The following is a 16,208-nucleotide window of genomic DNA, read 5'->3' as shown; positions in this document are numbered from 1 at the left end:
AGGAATCAGTCTACGGAGTCCTTAGGCTGTCTGCATGAGGAAGCTAACAGTGTATTAAGGTGATTATTAAGGCCATCTCTACCATCTCTAGGTATTCACTGAATGTGTGCCTTCAGTTACTACACCCCTGTTTCACCATATATACAAGCTTCCAGAAGAGCGTGGGCTGATTAGGTTATAGCAATGTAATAGCATGGTGCAATATTTCAAAAGTGATTAAGTGACTCAGGACTCTCTTTGTAAATGACAGAGTCGCTAAGGACTTTAAGTTCAATGGAAGCTTCTTGTGAAAGTATAACCAGGAATTACTGATTTAAGTCAAATATATATTGATATACATGACAGATAAATCACTCTGGCTCAGCCACTTAGTGATTAAAACAGTTCTCTGCATATCTTTTAAAATCCTGCCATTCAGAGTTCAGAAAATGGTAGAAACATAGTACAGTCTCAATAAATTACTTCTCACAAGGAGAGAAGAGACCATCAGAACATGTAGATACACTTCTAGTCTGCCACCACATATTAACTTTTATAATAACCATTTACCACCCAGATACCTGCTGGAAAGACAATACAACTAGGCATAAACAGTCCAGGAGGCTCCTGCAGTGCACTGACGATAACTTTTTGACATAGGTGGTGGAGGAGCCTATGAGGAGGGGTGCCCTGCTGGACACTGTACTAACAAACAAAGAAGGACTAGTTGGAGATGTGCAGATTGGGGGCAGCCTTGGCTGCAGCAACCAGGAGATGGTGAAGTTTAGGATCCTGCATGGAAGAAGCAGGGCAATAAGTAGTATCACAACCCTGGACTTCAAGAGAGCAAACATTGGCCTCCTACTTGGAGGAATCCCATTGGCTAGGGCCCTAAAAGGAAGAGAGGTCCAAGAGAGCTGGTTAATATTCAAGCATCACTACCTCCAAGCTCAAGAGTGGTGCATCCTTATGAGCAAGAAGTCCAGCAAAGAGGGCAGGTGACCTGCATAGATGGATAAACAAGGAGCTCCTGGCAAAACTCAAACAGAAGAAGAAAGTACACAGAATGGGGAAGAGGGGACAGGCAGCTTGGGAGGAATGTAGGAACGTTGCTGGCATATGCTGACAGGAAGGCTAAGGCCCATGTAGAAAGAAATCTGGCAAGGGATGTCAAGGACAACAAGAAGGGCTTCTTCAAACACCAGTAGAAAAAGGAAGACTAGGGAAAAGGTGGACCTGCTGCTGAACAGGCTGAGTGCCCTGGCGATAAAGCATAAAGAGAAGGCAGAGTTACTGAATGCCTTCTTTGCTTCAGTCTTTACTGCTAAGGTCAGCCCTCAGGAATCCCAGACCCTGGAGACAAGAGATAGAGTCTAGAGAATGCAAGACTTTCCCTTAGTCAAGGAGGACTGCAGATCATTTAGGCAAATTTGGACACCCACAGATCCATGTGCCCGGATGGGATGCACCCACGAGTGCTGAGGGAGCTGGCGGATGTTATTACTAGGCCACTCTCCATCATCTTTGAAAGGTTATGGAGAACTGGAGAGGTGCCTGAGTCTTCAAAAAGGGCAAGAAGGAGAACCCAGGCAACCACAGGCCAGTCAGTCTCACCTCAATCCCTGGAAAGGGGATGGAACAGCTCACCCTGGATGTCATCTCTAAGCATGTGGAGGAACAAAAAAAAGGTGATCAGGAGTAGTCATCGTAGATTCACAAAGGGGAAATCATGCTTAACCAATCTGATAGCTTTCTGTGATGGAATTATTAGCTGGGTAGATGAGGGGAGAGCAGTGAATGTTGTATACCTTGACTTCAGCAAGGCTTTTGACACTGTCTCCCAGAACATCCTCACAGATAAGCTCAGGAAGTGTGGGCTAGACGAGTGGACAGTGAGGTGGATTGAGAACTGGCTGAAAGAGAGCTCAGAGGGTTGTCATCAGTGGCGTGGAGTCTAGTTGGGGGCCTGTGGCTAGTGGCGTCCCCCAGGGCTCAGTACTGGGTCCCACCCTGTTCAACTTTTTCATCAGTGACCTGGATGAAGGGTCAGAGTGCCTCCTCAGCAAGTCTGCTGATGATACTGAACTGGGAGAAGTGGCTGATACACCAGAGGGCTTGGCAGAGAGGAACCTCCTGAGGTTCAACAAGGGCAACTGCAGGGTCCTGCACCTAAGGAAAAATAACCCTGGCATCAGTACAGGGTGGGGCCTGACCTGCTGGAAAGCAGCTCTGTGAAGAAGGACCTGGGAGTCCTGGTGGACAAGAAGTTAACCATGAGCCCATGAGCCAGCAATGTGCCCTTGTGGCCAAGAAGGCCAATAGTATCCTGAGGTGCATTAGGTAGTGTTGGCAGCAGGCTGAGGGAAGTGATCCTGCCCCTCTACTCAGCCCTGGGGAGGCCTCATCTTGAGTACTGTGTCCAGTTTTGGGCTCCCCAGTACAAGAGAGACATCAAGCTACTGGAGAGTCCAGTGTAGGATTACAAAGATGATTAAGGGACTACAGCATCTCTCTTAGGGGGGAAGGCTGTGAGAGCTGGGCCTCTTTAGCCTGGAGAAAAGACTGAGGGGGGATCTTACCAATGTCTACAAATATCTTAAGGAAGAGTATCAAGAGAATGAGGACAGACTCTTTTCAGTGATGCCCAGTGACAGGACAAGAGGCAACAGCTACAAGCTGAAACACAGGAAGTTCCATCTGAACATGAGGAAAAACTTCTTTACTGTGAGGGTGACAGAGCACTGGAACAGGTTGCCCAGAGAGGTTGCGGAGTCTCCTTCTCTGAAGACACTCAAAACCTGCCTGGTTGCAATCCTGTACAAGGAAGGTGCTCTGGGTGATCCTGCTTGAGTAGAGGGGTTGGACTAGAGAATCTCCAGAGGTCCCATCCAACCTCAACCATTCCGTGATTCTGTGATACAGATACACTTTTTAATTGAGCCCAGAGGTATTAAAACTCAGAACTAACCTTGTGATGAGACTGTCTGGAATGTCTGCACATTGAAATGTATTTTTGGCTGCTATTGACCATTTCAGACTATAGTTTTGCTGATAGCCTAAAGCTCTAGAGATTTACATGGCTGTTACAGCATGTCCTTTTATAAAAAATTAACTCCATTTAGAGTGGAGTGAGTAAAAAATACCAGTTATCACTCCTGACCATGGCTGGCATAGAACAGATTGGTTTGACAGATGATCTTGCTACTTACAGATGAGGACATTGTTTTGCTCACTGCAGTTCAAGTAATCCATTGAAACCTAAACAGGTGAGCAAATAACACAAGCCAAACAAGTGCAAGCATCTCTGTATCAACCTCAGGGCACTGATTCATTAATCTAACTAACAAACCCAAATATTCCAGAGAAAAGAGGAAAAAACAAAACAATGTATCTGGACAACTTGTAACTTCTGCAGCTCTCCACAGTAAAGCATGCAATTCTGCAGTGATTTATCATCATTGAAATGTTGCGACTATGTGTGTCTTGAAGCAGAAGTTCTCCCTAACACTACAAAGCAGATTTGCATAAACAAGCAGAATCCTGAGGCTTGGCCGTTTCCTGACCCTTAAACTCTCACTCAGTATATAGCCATATTCAATGTATTTGAAAAAAATATGCTCTAATCTCATTTAGTGTATTAGAGTAATAGAGAAACCATGAGGAAGAATTTTTGATCTTTTAAAATAGTCTTGAAAATGTATCTTAAGAAAATTTTCAATTAACAGATCCTATTTAGTACCACCATCTTAAAACACTTCCATATCTTAGCAGCTAATTCTTCAAAATGCTTTTGCCAGCTGAATCACTGAAATGCTCAAAATAAATTGCAAAAAGTCAAGAATATGTCATTCCCATGCAGAATTTTGGGAAAAAATTCTGTGTACCAAGATCATCTGACAACAGAAACCTGTAAGGCTAGCCTCTAAAAAACTCTTCAATTGTTCTGCACTTTTCCCATGTCACAACTCCATGCTGCAACACAAAAAGGAAAAGAGTAGTAAAATAGTCCCAGGTTTTCTAGAATAAGCTCTCAAAATCTTTCACTCACAAAGCTCTGGCTGAGACCAGTGGAATAAACCATTATTTAAAAAGGAAAGTAATAAACTGGATTTTAGACCAGGAGAACAATCTAATCAAGGAGGGGCTGGATGCTGATAACGAGACTTTCCCAAGAAATCTGCAGATTGGTTTATTACCTATTTATATGTTACTTGAGTTCAGATCCTGCTTATAAATTCAAGCACATTCTCTGCTAGGTCACTCCAATTACTCAGTGTATAATTCAGCTCCTGAATCAGTTCTATTGAGATGAAGATGATGCACTTTATGAGATCCTATTTGCTGAACAATGGTGGATAGAAGCTTCCTTAATAAAAGAAATAAAACTATAAGTAGACAAGACAAAATGGAAAGTCATTCTGCAATTGCAGGCTTGTTCTCTGTGGCATGATGAGTCACAGCTTAGTACTTGTGTGGTGGAGTGTGACTTACAGATGAAACTGTCAAAATCAAGTTTTCATTATTAAGGATGACAAATGTAGTCCTCATGGGAGAAATTCCTCAGAATAATGAAATCTAATCTCTCTAATTTCAACACTGTATCTATTTATAAAAGCACAGACAGCAGAGGACTGGAAGGCAAAATATTCACTGCCTGTTCATTTCTCTATTTCCTCAACTTACCCCTAATTACTACTTTCTTTATAAGGGTTTCACACCCTTCCACTCTTTACATCAGCCTTGACAGAGTAGTGAGGGAGAAGGGGAAGAGACAGAAATGCCCATAACGGAAAATGTTTCTCTCTCCCATGCACAGACCATTTCTCCTACTTCTACTCTCTACCACAACGGTGCCCAGCTGGTGGAACCCATTTAAGGAGCACAAATAGATCTGCTAGATCTTGCCAGCTCTACACAGCTCAGGTCTCTGGATTTTTGTCTTTTGTGAGTTCATGCACATGATCCTTCCATGCATTTGGAGCATGTGACTGAAGGGAATGCTGCTGCTGCCATTTCCTCTTGCTAGCATGCTTCATCATTTGCTATGGAACAAGTCTCCTCAGTGACTCTTAACACAACCCAAAATAGAGAAGTCTCTCCAAATCAGTTTCCTATCTTTCTAAATTGTTTTTTGTTTTATTACATGCTTCAATTGCAACAAGATATCCTGCCCTGACCAGGCATTTATGTAGAATATAGTCTTGAGCCTTAGCATTTTGAGCACTGTGATCCCTTTTGAGTATGGTAGTTATAGTGGTCCAGGTGTGTAATGATGATGGGAAGGAGAATAGAATTACGGATGGAATTCAACAAATGCATCTAAGCTTCAGTCTCTGTACCAAGCTTGACAAAACTGAGCAACAGAAGCCAACAAAGCTGGAAAAAAAGGCAGAGAGATTAACTGCTAGAAAATGACAAAGTCACTACAGCAAACCATGGACTATCACTCATTATCTCATATGCCTTCAGCAAAGATTAAGAACTGCTGTTCTCCGGCATCCAAAAAGCAGCAAGGAAAAGGTAGCGTCCTCATATACTTCTCCTCCTCCACAAAGAGGTTTCTATGCTTATGTGCCCATCAAATAGCTTGTGTTTGTCAATTACAAAGGCATTTGCCAAAGGACCTATGTATATTCATTGAGTCACGTTATCTCTAAGAAAGAAAAATCTTTTTCCATTCAGTAAGGCAGCCTGATTCAGAGACTAACTAACAGGCATACTGTCAGGGTAAAAACAGCAACACAATTCAGTGAGCTCCATATTCTGCTCCAATTCCCAGCTTCATCTTGTCCATTTAATCCACTTTCACTGGGTCCTCAGGTCAGAAATTACATTTATTTATAAATATTTCCACTCCACATTATCACAGGTAAAGATAAAATGTTGCATCCATTTAATATCAGAAAAAATGAAGAGATTAGCAGATATTCAGCAAAATATATAATAAAAATATCTTATTACATATAAAACACATATTCCTGCTCCATAACCAAAAAGCATCTGCAAGGATGATACAAAGCACAGAATAACTGGGTACTAATCTACTAAAACTCTAACATGTTTTATCTTCTGAAACCCACAGCTGGAGATATAAAGCTTAAAAACACTTAGAAAAATATCTGATCTTTTTTATTGTTTCATTTATATACGTAAAATCAGCAGTCTTCATCTAATATACCACTTTTTCAGAGAAAATGCAAAAAACTTTCTTAAACAATGTCATGAAGATTCACATTTTAGAAATAACAATCCAAACTGAAACACATATGTACATTTCAAGGCCAGACATTCTTAATCCTTGCAGGAAATCCCATCGTATTTCATTGTAGCCATCCACATGAGGGAAGAAAGCAGGTCCATAGGGAGTTACAGAAAAGTAGAATAAAGAAAATATGTAGATTCCATTAGAGCAGAAATCAAGTCAATTACCTAGATATGACACAGGATAGAATCAGTAATGGTAATTTTGTACTCTTAATGATAATGGGAAAGAATTACTCTCTTCCTTGGTTTCATTCCTTAGAACTATTGGTATAGTTTCTTTTGTTGTACCCTCCCATCTGGTCCACTTAATAGAACTGGTAGTACTACTACTACATTTTTATTTGGTTTGATGTTATTGTACAAGTTTTTGTACCATTATCTATATTAATATAATCACACAGCATGATTACATTGGTGTTCTGGCATAGCTTATTCCTCTTCCATTCAGAAGCAAGTCCTATTTCTTGACAACTAGAAGAATCCACAAAAGAACAGTTTATAAATTCCAGTTAATAATAAAGCATTGCTAAATGTTCCAATGGTAGTGAATCCTTAAACTAAGTGACATCAGCCACTGCATCTGTAAGAGGTTACAGATCAGAAGAAGTCATCAACTTCATAATATGTACACTGTAAAAGACACATAAGGCAGGAAGAAAACCAGGTTTGATTAACTGAAGTCAGCAGCCAAGGAGTGTGGAAAATCCCCAAAACAAAGTAACAGGTTGGAGCTGGCAGCCAATGGGTAATGCTACTGGAGACAGCTGCACATAAGGTGAATTTGGCTGCTATCAGTCGATTAGCTTTCAACACTAGTATATATTAGAGTGTCTGAGAAGACTAATGAATTCTGCTTCTATCTGTGAATATATCTGAATATTTCTGTTTCCTACAGACATAGGTCTCCGACAGACACTGGTTTCCTACAGTTTCTCTGGGAAAGGAAGAACTGAAGTTTCCTGTCCAATTTCCAGAGTGCATTCTCAGCACTCAGGGAGAAGGCAAATGATGAAATCTGATGGATTTATAGAATTGTTCTTTTCTTATTTACCTGCTACTTCTAATGATCCAATTGCACCAAAGTATTTTAGAAGCTACTCATGACAGTCAGTGAATGCTCACAGAAGAATCAGCAGCAATGAGGAACAATTCTGGTTCTGCACATTTAGAAACTTGCCACCAAAGATGCAAAGATTTTTCTGATTTAACTTATTAGGATAAAATCAATGAGCTACGGCAGAGAAACACTTATTTGACCTTTTTCAGCTAGCCTGGCTCCACTGGAGCAGTCAGCCTTGTCATATGACAGTAATAAAAAGACCACGTATTTCAGGAGGAATTACTTTCCTACAATCAGAAACCCGTGTAGTTAAAGAAATCAGTGCTCTTTTTGGAGCTAGTTGCTGTCTTTCTTCAATATATGGTCTTTGCTCATAATTCCTTTCTTCGCAATTTTTTTTCTTTCATAATTTTTCTCTCACTAATATGTCTGAATTTGCAGTCAAGGTGCCATATCTAGATGTTTTGTCACCAGAGAGGGAGACAAGCTGAAGTAGAAGCTTCTGTCCAGCCAGTATATAATGCTGCTTAGCTTGTTTACTCTCAGATTTCCACACAGAGATAGCAAACAGTGGCTTTTCTGCCCATGTGCATCTACTAAAATCTGTGCTGATGGTAAATAAGCATAATATTCAAGAAAGGGAAAGAAAAGGTTGAAAGCAAGTATAATCATACTGAAACAGTTATAAATTAAGAAGACAGACTCACTCTTTTATATCCATAAGGAACAAAAGAGATTATACTGTGGTTAGTACTTGATGCTTTCTTCATTTGCTCTTGTTCAGTACATGTTCACTTGTCAGGTGGTCCCTCTGCATTTTTGGGTGTGTATGCAAGCTTCAGTACTGGTATTTGCAGAAACAAACAGGCATTTGCTTGATAAGTCAGTTATAATACCTAGCTTGCACAAACCAACATGTGCTTCTGTGAGGTAAACAGATGGCATCGTATTTTCCCACCTGATGCAAACATTTACTACAAGCTTCTACAAATATTGCTTGAGTAGCTTTAACAGTGCTAAAGACAAACATATTTAGCTCCTCTCTTCAGTTCTAATTGAAGCTCTTGATGCATTTGGAGTTTCTCTACTCATATCCATTCATCTTGAGACATAACAGTATTATCCATCATATACAATTCTTGGTCATAATAAGGCACTCTTCAAATCAGAGGAACTTTTCCCATTGATGTAACTGGTAGCAAGATTACTTCTCCATAAACCTTCTTTACTTTAACCATATTCTGTGTATTTCAAAATTCTGCCACTGTGGCTTAGATCTTGCAAATACACAGTTAACAATAGGCAAAATGTTAATCTCTGGTTTTGCTTGTGTGCTTAGAGTCAAGATTGTGCCTAAGCATTTGCAGGATTAAGGCTCATATGATTGCTCTGATCCAATTTTATCATGCATGCCTGAGAGACATATTATCTTACTCTTGTTAATTAAAGCTCTGTTTGGTTAGAAGCCAAGTACCCCAAGGCTGTAAGAGAGCACAGATAAAATATACTACCTACTTACTCAGTAGCAAGGGAGCCTCTGGATCTCCAATTGTCCGCTAGCCTCTGTTACTAATTCATGTGTGAAACACAACCAAGTGAGTCTACTGTAATTGCAGTGGATGCAAGCACTGCAATGCTCGTTATGAGGGTCAGAATGCAGGCACTCCTCTGTGCCTGAAACAGAACCTCTCCGACACCTCATGATGCCTTTTAGTTCTCATGAAAGGGCCACACTGCAAAACCCACTGTGAAAAAATCCTCAGTTTTGCCAACATGTCCTGTAAATTCCACGTGCCTTAAAGCTTAGACTGATTTTTCCTACAAGTCTTGGGTTAAATAAGATAGAGAGAGAAAATCTAATTAACCTGCTATTTCACTGAATGGGAAGCTATTTCATTTAACTCCCTAAATGGCAGCTGAATATTATTTATGAACTTGTCTCAGGATACAAGTCATAGTCATCTCCCTGCCTCCTATACCTTTCTTTCATCTGATTTTCTTTGCATTAAGTGGACAAGCATTCTCTGCTCGATCACATGTATTGTAGGAGCCCAAATCAGAATCAATAGTTCATTGTGCAGGATGAATATGTACAGCACCATAAACAATGAACTGTTCATTAAGACAGGTCTAGTGGGACTCACCTCACTGAATCTGAAATTGCTGTATCTGAGCTAGTTTGAGCTGATATTTACAGAATTCTGTAAAATCTGCTTCTTTATTAACATTATATATTATACATTAACTCTAGCCTTTATCTCCTTACAGTACTGACTCAATTAACAGAGAAGGACATCTCCTTTAAGCCATCTTTGTGATCGAGAGATCCTGACCTGCAGCCTAATTTAAAGAAATTTAAGGACATTATTTCCTTTGTTATAAATTCTATCTGTTTTCCCTTGCCAGCCACCAGCGAGAATTCCTCCTCCTACAGAATTCTTCCAAGTTCCACAGAAAATCTCTTTCTCTTCTCATTATGTTTTAGAAAGTTTTGAGCCAACACAGAACTGCTGATGGCTCCCCAAAATGACCCGCAGTCCATCTTGAAACTCACTGGTTTTGTCATATGTCCAAGAAGGTACACAAAAAATTGAAGGCAGGAGAGCAATATGGAGATCAGATCACTAACGGTTACACTTGTTATCAAGATCACTCTACGCAGTATTATCTGTAGGACTTTCTGGGAAAAAAAGAATTCTGTTTCATGAAAAGTAGTAAGATTGACAGTTGTTCTCACTCTTCATCGGAATAAAACTGAAACATATTTTTATTTTTTTCACAGAGAAGTTCCTAGAGTAGATTTTAAATTCCTTTTCCCACCAAGCAGAAAAAGCAGCAGCCTCATCTTGTCCATTCCAAGACAGAACATGAAGGATCCTCTCCTAACTTTGCATGCTGAGTCTGCAAAACCTTTCTGAATTTTGCCATAAAAACTATTAGTTTTCTACAGAGCATTTTGCTTTCCACAGGCAAATTCTTCATCATTTTTTCTTTGTTTTTATTTTTAACACACTTTGGTTATTACAGGCTGCCAAAACAGCAGAGGGAGAGGATGCTGCAGGGCTGATGCTTGGCTCTGTAGACATTTTATTAGTTCAGAAATGAAAAAATAAAAAATACAATTTCCTCTAAAGCCACATTAAGAGAGTCAGAATAAGAGCAGAAAAGTACCAGCAAGAAACAGGAAGCATAATTTGACTGCACCTTCAAAATCTATTTGGTAGGCCAAAATGCTTCAAACAAGAGTCAGCACCATCCTTCCATCCACTCCTCCCACAGATCCCATCAGTCAATGAATATTATCATGTAAAGCAGCAAGAAAGAAGAATGAGCAGCCAGGGGCCCTGTGGCTGATGCCATGTCCTGACACAGTATTCATCTACAAAGCTGAGTGCTCTAATTTGCATTGTCACTTTCCCTGGAATTCTTTAAAATAAAATACAGGAAAAACAAGTATTTAAGAGCAGAAATAATACATTTAGAGGAACACAAGGTCTCCGTTGTAGGAATCAAAATCCTAAGAGTTCAATTAATATATAGATGCAGAGTGTCAAATGAAGAGTCTGAACTGAAGGCAGTGATTAAAAAACAAAAACAAACAAAAGAACCCCCCAGGCTGATGTTAAATCAATTTCTTTTTAAAATATGGTTAAGATTTAATCTCTTTTTCATTGTGGTATGAAAACAAAAATGAAAAATAAAGACATTTGGACAGCAGATTAAAAAAATGAGCAAGATTGTTGTTTGAAAGCGCAATGACAATTCTACTCTCTTCTTCAGTAAATATAGAACTGAGCAGTCCTTGACAATAACTAATACTGTATATTTCTATGAGCACATGCTGTAGCACAGCTCAATTCTGAAAAGATCTGTTGAGTAATCAAAGTTTTAGCCACTTCACTCTCATGGCACTAGGACTGCATTCAGGACAATAATAAAATGGAGTGAGAAAACAGAATAGGACAATAAAATAATGAAGATGGGTAGAAACCTAATTACAATGAAGGTCAGAAGGACAACATCGCTACAGAACAGAAATATCTTGACATCTTTTGTGCCCGATGCAATGATCAGGGACATGCCACACAAGTACCCTATATGACAATGTCTTGGCATCAAATCCTGGGTAACTGAATCTAGTATGGAACTGCGTTGTGAATTTGTAGTTATTCTGTGTTTTGTAATCAACTACTGACAGTATTCTTTAAAAATGCATGACAGCTTGCATCTCTAAGCTATGCCAATACATATTTTTATAGAATATATTATGATATACTACTCACAAATTTTCATTTTAGTGAAGATCAAAATCTCCTTTTCCAAACCCACATCCTCTAGATCTTTCTGAAATACGCAATACTTTTATTTAGATGGCAGTCTCTGGACACCGAAGTTTAAAAGCAGATTTGTATCTCAGTTAGAATGTATCCTTCTGGATGACATCAGAAAGCCCTGAAAAACACTCCACTAGCTGACAAGTAGTTATCCTAACTCAGGAAGCCACGAGTCCTGTATGCTGAGCCTTAGGACACTGAAATTGAACATCTGTTCTATTGCACCACATTGCACATTAAGATGACTGTGAAAACCTGACTTCTAAATGGTTCATAGCAAGTGGCAAACTATTTCAGATAGCTCAACACACACAAAGACTCCAAAACCTTTAAGCTGTTTCTCAGATTAAGCTATATTTCATCTCTTTGCTCACTGTTTCTTTCTAGTCTATAATACACTTCTCAAACCCCTCCTGTTCCCCCTACCCGATATGCAACAGTCATTGCTGCCATTCAGCTTGGTGATGCGTTCCATAACTTGTCACAACTTGGACTTTAACAACCAGGTACAGGAACTAATTCCGTCATGCCCATTCATTCTGGATAGTGACCTGTGCTGTGAGTAGTCCATTATTCTCATGAAAACAAGAATATCAATGATTTTTTCCCAAGTTTTTGATAAGACCAAGGGAAAAAGACACTGACAAATAAGTTTTCTCCCAAGTTTATATGGCATGTAATCCAAACAATAAACAGTTTTTAAAACTAAAGAAAATAACTCTTCATTAGTGAAGTAACTTGACATGTCCAGTTATTTTACATTTGATCTTTTATCTCCCTTATTTTGAAATATCATCATGTCAAACATGAAAATTCATGCAATATATGAAAATATGTTTTCTTTTGTGTGATCACAAACCTGGGTGGGCTAGGGAATGGCACTTCCAGACATGTCTCATTTTTCACCAGCTTGAACATTATACAAAGCTGTTAGTAAACAGGCTTTGAAGATGAAGGAGTGTAACAACTGATGTCAAAGCCATTCTGCTTTGAAGAGCCAAGAGGGAACTTGAGAGCAGAATTCTGGAAGCATTTAAACTCCCAAAGTTTCCTCACACTGGACAAAACTGACATTTTGAAAATATTCAGCCATCAAGTCCAGTAAAAATAGTAAGATAACCCTCAAGAACAACTCGGGCTTCAGAGATGAAAGGACTATGAGTCTTTGTCTAAAAGTCTTGCAGCTAGTTTTAGGACTTAACAGGCATCACTGAGCACTCCCCAGTCTATCTGCCTGGTAGTTAGTAAGGTTAGGTTTTAACTTACTAGTAAGGGAAATATCAAATTCTCATTACATATTAATGTTTTCAAAAGCCTGAATAGTTTCTGAAATTTTGGTTTTACTTCAAATATTGTATTCCTTCTCCAACTCATGAACTGCTAATTTGGTATCACAGACAATATAACAAGTATGAAATCTCTCTTTCTCTTGTAGCATAAGCTCAATTGTTCCTGAAAACCCAGAATTCATGTAAAATTCAACAAAGAAATTACTATAATGACGTAGAATAAAAGTATACCCCCCAAAAAAAAGAGTCATCCAGTTTTGTTTCAAGTCAGGAGATGCATTTTCAATTCTTTACACAGCAGAGGTATCTTGGGTTCTTGATCTAAAAAGTGTACAAAAGCAGTCTATCTCAACCACCCAGAAATGCTGTCAAGGGCACAGACATTGTTGTACTAGAAAATGTGTGAATCCCTAAATAACCAGTGATTCCTGTCTACTGGTAATCTGCACCATGTCTTGACTGGCAGCTGTATACAGTGCCAGTGATATACAGATTGAAATTAAGGACATTATTTGAGCACTTAAGGGACTTTTTACAAAGTTTCATTTCTGTGGTCCTATTTTTGTGCCTTACTCTGAACATGAGCAGACATAATTTATCAATGTGAATTGCTCAGACTGTACCATAAAAAGTATGCTGGTAACAATACTGATGATGAAATTCCTTAAAAATGAAATCTAACTGGACAACTGCATTAGAGTCTATAACAAATTTTCTACAGCTTTCAGAAAAGCAAAAGCGATAGCCAGCATCCTGCGTATAATTATTTCCCTTCAATGCACCTAATTCTCAATAGATAACCATGTAAGTTATTGCTAGTATGGTACCATATAAAAACTTTTCATAATAAAACAGGTGGGTAGAAATACTGTGGGAAAACTCCCAACTGATACATAGTACTGATCCTAAAGAGCAAGTGAAAGCAGTAACAGAGATTACAAGGCATTGAGAGGAGAAAGTACCATACATACACTAGACTCTGAACATCTTACCATGGAAATCACAACATCTACTGGCAGTCGTTTACTTCAGAAAGGACTAGAACAGCCAGTTTAATACAAGACTATTAAATAGTTTTGCTGAATAAGAATAAATCAAGCATTTCACTTTGTGACATTTGATTTGTATATTTAGAGGATTGTGAACACTATTAACATCTGTTCTCTAAATAAAAGATAAATTCAGAAAGATTATATGGAATCCCTCCAAAAAGTGATTATCAAGGAATAGTAAATATGAGGTATGTAACTGAGATGCAAAGACTTAGAATTCAAGACTACCAGATGACAAAGACTGTTTACTAACAGATAAATACAAAATGATATAACCTTAGCTTGTCTTTCAGGCAAGCATTAATCATGTAACATAGGGAAACAAACTGCAAGAAGTTTGTGCATTATATTCCAGAATGTCATAGAACCAAGAAATGATACAAAACCTGTTGTAAAGGAAAAGAAAATCCATAGGAGGATTTTGTACATCATGGATGTTCATTTTTTATATGCATATCTGATGCTCTTTCAGATCAATTAAAGCATTAGTAGAGACCAAAAGTAGAGGAAATGTTGCTAGGACATGCAAAAAGAGGGCACATCAGTAAAGAAAAAGGAAACCAAAGAAATCACTTAATTTATGTCTGATTTCTTTCCTACAAATATAAGCCTCCTTTCATGCAAAGGAAAGCAACGCTTCAATGTTCAGTGTGAGGCAATGCTACAAGAACAGTGGTTGACAGTTAACAAAAAATACAAGCTTGGACACCCTTCTAAAGAAGAGGAAGTCAAAGAAGCAAGCATAATTTGCACATACAACTATCTGTGGGAATATGCATCAAAGCAATATGTGTGGATATATCAGAGTGAATCGGAGCTAGAAAGCTGTGCAAGTCTTTCCTAACTATTCCTTTTACTGTATCCTCACTTTCTCATTGTTCTGCTCTGAGTTCCTTCCATGATCAAACATCTATTTTTAATCTACCCATAAGAGCCCTGGCTCTTTTTGATGGTTACATCAGATACTCTTCCAGATGCAGGCTAATACAGGCTAATTTTGAGAAGCACTTGAGATGCCCTCAAGCCCAGATTCTCTCTCTTTAGCTACACTCCATGTGTCCAGCAGCTGCCTTCTGGATCACAGTTTCTCAGCACACCTCTTCCTTATCTTGGCATTCACACTCCAGAAGGGTGTGCTGCCAGTCATACTCAAGACATTTTAGGCACAGGAGACAACCTGACACAAGTCCAACCATTCTTGAGAATATTTTTTTTAAGAGTAGCATAGATAGAGCTTGATATAGTTTGAGCCTGAAAGTCTCAAACTATCTCTTGTGACTGCATACATATGTAAGTAAGCATACAGCAGAATGGCTGAGATCTCGGTCTCAATTTCTTTCCAGTACTGCTTCTCTTACTCTAACACAAACTTCAGAGACACTGCTATGGTGAACCTTGCACATTTTGCAGTACACGAAGCAAAAGCAATAAAATGTATCTTTTTGCCTTAGACAGATAAAAGCAAAAGCTTTAACTGACTTCTTTACAATTTTTTATTACCACATTTCTTTTCCTCCCCACAATTTATGATACAGTTAATATTATCTTCTCTTTGTTGATGCAGTCCAGTAGTAACAAAAGGATAACTAGATTGATGTAAATGGTATAAATTAGCCCACTGATTTTTGCATTGGTTCTTGCAAAACTACTAAGAATCAATGCCTTATTTTGAAGAATCTGCTTTTTCTCTCTCATATGCAACTATGTTAAAATATACCCTTGGTTTCATCTCTGTGCTCCCATTCTTTTCCTGTCATACATTTGCAAGTCTACTCTTTTCATCCTTTCTGCAAAATACAAAAAGTATAACTGTGCTCTCGAGTAGCTCATCCACAAACCACCTCACCACGACATTACTACAATTTTCTATCTCATGTGTTTGTTTACTTTCTCACTTGCAGAAATTTTGAATTTCCCAATCAGATGCACTGGCACAATTATTTTTACCTTATTTTATGCACTCTGCTGGGTATGTCTACAGGCTCACAGTCAAATGTCTGCTTCCTCAGCAGGTGATAGTATTCCAAGGCTCTGTGTGACTTATTTATTTGTCTGTGCCAAAGGGGCACAGTGTTCTCTAACCGGCTGTACTAGAAAGCTGCTGAATTATTTTTACCATGTGGAAAATTAATGATGAGCAAAAAGAAGGATAAATGTGCTTTCACTCAATTAACTCAAAAAAGTGCATTCTCAAAAGAGAGTCCCATTTACTCAAATCTGCTAAAGTAAG

This window comes from Rhea pennata, chromosome 4 (assembly GCF_028389875.1).
Source record: "Rhea pennata isolate bPtePen1 chromosome 4, bPtePen1.pri, whole genome shotgun sequence".
Lineage (NCBI taxonomy): Eukaryota > Metazoa > Chordata > Aves > Rheiformes > Rheidae > Rhea > Rhea pennata.
The sequence above is the reverse complement of the archived record's forward strand: the minus strand, read 5'-3'. Positions refer to the sequence as shown.